Here is a 4,485-nt window from a genome sequence, read left to right on the forward strand (position 1 = left end):
CTACTGTTTCTTTTATAGTAGGGATTTCACACTGAGTTTTAGTAACTCACCCCGTTATTAACCTTTCAGGTAATTCCAGCCTTGAGATCGGGGTTGCTAGGGCTCGGAGAAGCCACACACACTATTATGTTACAGTTTTGATATTACCTTTAAATTATTTTATGTGTTGTAGTAAGCGTTGTAATTTTCTGGATTTCAAATGGAATTTTATTTTTGTTCTTAATTGTGTATTAGAACACATTTTCCAAAGCAACATGTTATTCAAAACATCACTAACCGCAATTGTTTTTAAAGTAAGTTTCCGCAACTACCAAGATTTTACAAAGTTGTTAAAATGTTATCAGCTGAGGTTTTCTAACAAGGTTTAAAAAGGGTATAGTTTTTAATTATAAGAAGGGTTTTTAATGGAAACATGGTTTTCGAAAAACACTTCAATGTGACACGCCAAGTTCGAGCCAAACTTCCAGGCCGGGTTTGGGGTGTTACAAACGAGTTCTTCTATTTTGCCATGATTTGGTGGGATTAATTCACCACGAGTTAAAGACGAAATGAAGAGTGACTGAGATCAACTTGGTTTTAAATGAAAGCTGTGATGTGCAAGCGATTCCTCCTATCTTCTTACCATCAGGAGCGAATTTCTTCAAGCCAAAGGACGAAAATGAGATTGTCAAGGAGTTTAGTGTCAACGATTGTTTTTGAAGATATCCCTATCGAGATTCATATTCAACAAGGACTTCAAGTTGAAATAACTCAAACTTCGAGTTTGAAGCCTATTACGGTACGAATGAGAAGGTCCAAGTAATTCTTTGTATGTGCAAAGGTATTCTTCTATGAAGATTCAATCTGGAAAAGATTATTGTATTTCATATGTGGATCATTCATACCTTTCCCAAGGAAAGGTTTTTCATTTTGATTCTTTTATGTTATCTCCCTCTTGTAATGAAATCGAAAAAGCATGTGAGGAAGAATTTGAAAAAGAAAAAAAGAGTGAGAAAAGCAAAACGAGATTGAAAAAGAAGAAGAGTGCGAGCAAGAAAAGAAAATGGAAAAAGAGAGTGTGAATGTGAAAGACATAGTGACTTGAGTTTTCAAAAGTAAAGAGATTGTGGTAAAAGAGAGAGAGTTTGAAAATGAGTTAGAAAAGAAACGAATGAAAAACATGAAATTGAGCAAGAAACGTGAGTAATGTTTCTACTAACCAACATGTGAGTTTTCTCGTATTGTTTCTTCTTTTTAGGCTTCTAAAGGTTCATATGACCAGTTCCAACTCATTACCTTCCCAACGAGAGATGGTTTCAATTAATTAAGAAAGGTAAGATTGAAGTTGACGTTAATCCACAAATGCTTAAAGATAAGCAAGGTAAGGAATCTTTGGCAATCGAGTCACGACAATCTGATTTAAAAGTTGTTAATAAAAATTTTCGATAACTCAATCTTTGAAAATCTCCTCATTTTGATTTGATTAATTTTCATTTTATGACTAATGTTGATGATTTCATTACAGCTAGTGCCATGAAAAGTTTTTCTTGTGATAAGTCTTACATGGCAATTTGTTGATGACGTTGGATTAATTCAGCGTATGCAAATTTTGGATGCATGTGATAAAGATTATTCACATAGAAAGTTTGATTGTTTGATTGTGATGGACACATGAAATCTTTGAATTTTTGTGAGAATCCTCTTGTATAAGATGCCTTTTCGGATGAAATGTGAAAGGATTAATTGTTTGAATGTTTGTATGCTCACATCTTCTTTGTTCAGCATATGTGGTAAAGAGTTTTCGCATAGGACGTCTAATCTGTCTGATTGTGATGTTCACGAAAAATCTCTAAACCCTTGTGTGAAATACTCATGCATTTACATGTCAATTCAGAAGAGATTTAAGAGGTTTGATTGTTTGAATTTATTTTTTCTTACATCTTCTTTTTTGGCATGTGTGACTTCTTGGTGAAAATGAAACTTTGTTGCATTATGGAATAGGTGATCATAATCATGTATTCAACCCGAGCTTTTTTGATCTTGCAGTAAAGGTCAAAATCAATTTTTTATTCTGGAGGTTGTTTGATGTTATGCCTTAAGGATTCAACATGATTGATGCTTATAACTTTAGTTTCTTTGTTTTCTACCATGTTCCAGTCAAGAAATATTTAGTCAACAAGAAATGGTAAGAGAAAACCTTATTTTTGATCCTAGTGAATATTTTCCATATCATTGTACAAAGGATTTGAGTCCTACATTTGTTTTCTGAGGTTATAATTTTCGAATGACTTGTGATTCTGGTTGGTTGCCATTAATGGATTTCTTATTTCATTATGATAAGGTTAGACCAACTTCTAATTTTGATCCCAGGATTGGATTACGTGATCAATTTTTGATTCATTGTGGAAAGGTAAAATCAACTTCTGTATTTGATCTCGGCATTGGTTTATTTGCTCAATTTTTTAATAAGATTCTGGAAAGTTTTCTTGAGATTATAATTTCTAGTGTTACTAAACTATTTCATTCTTGTATAGGTGACACTTCGAAATGGTTTCCTCCTAAGAGGGAAGGCATGCACCTAACCTTTTTCTTTTCGAGTTATGTGTGATTTTCAGATTCTTGGGAGCAATTTTGTCAAGATCACTAACCAAGGGGTTCGTGATGAAGAAAGATTTTTCATGAGCAAGTGGCCCGATTTGAAGATAGATCGCTTTAAAAAGGGAGGGGATGATACGGCCACGCCCTAGGAACGCCCTTGGTCCAGTTCACCAAGCGAGGCTAGTAATCTTTTGCAAGCTGATCAGCTCAATCCTAGCCTATTGAGCTTGATTCAGCTCGAATTTAAGCTCATTGAGCTTGATTTGGCTCAACTTTAGCTCATTGTGCTCGTTCCATATTTTTAATTTATGCACTTTAGTTACTGGAATAAGCTTCAAATAATATTAGTTAATTTAGTTTAAGTAATTAATGTGTCTAAGTATTTTTGGCATTAAATATGTCATCGTTAATTAATTTTTATCAATTTGCACAGACATTTTGTAACGCCCCGTACCCGAGACCGTTGCCGGAGTCGAACACGAGGTGTTAACGGACTTAATTCATTTACTTACGCAGTTCATTTTAAAATTTCCAGACAAGCTGGCTAACTGCATCACAGTCACTTTAAAAATCATATCTCGAGTTCCGAAACTCGAAAACCGATTCCGTAAATTTTTCCTGAAACTATACTCATATATCCATCTAAAAATTGTTTTCTAGAATTTTTGGTTGATCCAATTAGTACAGTTTATTAGTTAAATTCTCCCCTATTTCAGGGTTCGACTACTCTGACCTTCATGCATTACGACTTAGATATCTCCCTGTACAGAGCTTCAATACTTATGACGTTTGTTTCTAGTGAAACTAGACTCAAAAATAAATCTATACATATAAATCATGACTTCTAATTATCTCTGGTTAATTTATGGTAAATTTTCAAAGTCAGAACAGGGATCCAGAAACACTCTGGCCCTGTTTCACGAAAACTTAAACATCTCATAAAATACGGCTCATATGGTCGTTTCGTTTCTTTCATATGAAAATAGACTCATCAAGATTTGATTAAATAATTTATTCACTATTTAATTTCATTCCTACTATTTTAGTAATTTTTCCAACTTACGTCACTGCTGCTGTCAGCATCTATTTTTGGGTAAATTTTACCTATTTCATAATTTTCCATGAATCAAATAGTAAATTGACATACATTATTATCAAGGGTAATCCCGATTAGCCATGACGTACGTAGCACCAATAGGACCATGATTGGCCATTCCAATGGCTAGTCATTACCAAACATTTCCACACCACTTAATAACCATATCACAAGACCATAATGTTATACTTCGAAATATACGAGCCATTTTCGCATGGCTATACGAATACACATTACCAAAGGGTACTTAATTAACAACAAGGGTCAGCCCTATACATGCCATTTTCAAAATTGAACTAAAAGATTACAAAAAGTAGCTTAGATAGTATGGATGACTTCGACTTTGACACTCCCGAGTCCGATAGCTGACGAACAAAATCTATAACACAGAGAATCAAAGTAACTGAGTAAGCATTTTAATGCTTAGTAAGTTCAAGTAATGAAATTATTCACGACTAAGGTATAACGTTCATATGACTACATGAATAATTGCATATATGCATGTTCTCAAATCATACTCACTTCATGCTTCAACCATTATACTCATACACAGGGAATCAAACCTAACTAGAGGTCGGAAGTTCGTTAATCAATTGAGTGAATACTATTTAAACGGAATCAACCTTTCCGATGCATATACGAAACATACCTTATCGTTTGGATTTTATGTGTGTATTAATTGAAATTATTACAGCAAGATCGCTCACTTCCAAACCCAAGTACCTTCGGGATTTAGCCGGATATAGCAACTCGCACAAATGCCTTCGGGACTTAGCCCGGATGTAGTCACTAGCACAAATGCCTTCGGGACT

The sequence above is a fragment of the Gossypium hirsutum genome, chromosome A13 (genome assembly GCF_007990345.1).
Source record: "Gossypium hirsutum isolate 1008001.06 chromosome A13, Gossypium_hirsutum_v2.1, whole genome shotgun sequence".
Classification (NCBI taxonomy): domain Eukaryota; kingdom Viridiplantae; phylum Streptophyta; class Magnoliopsida; order Malvales; family Malvaceae; genus Gossypium; species Gossypium hirsutum.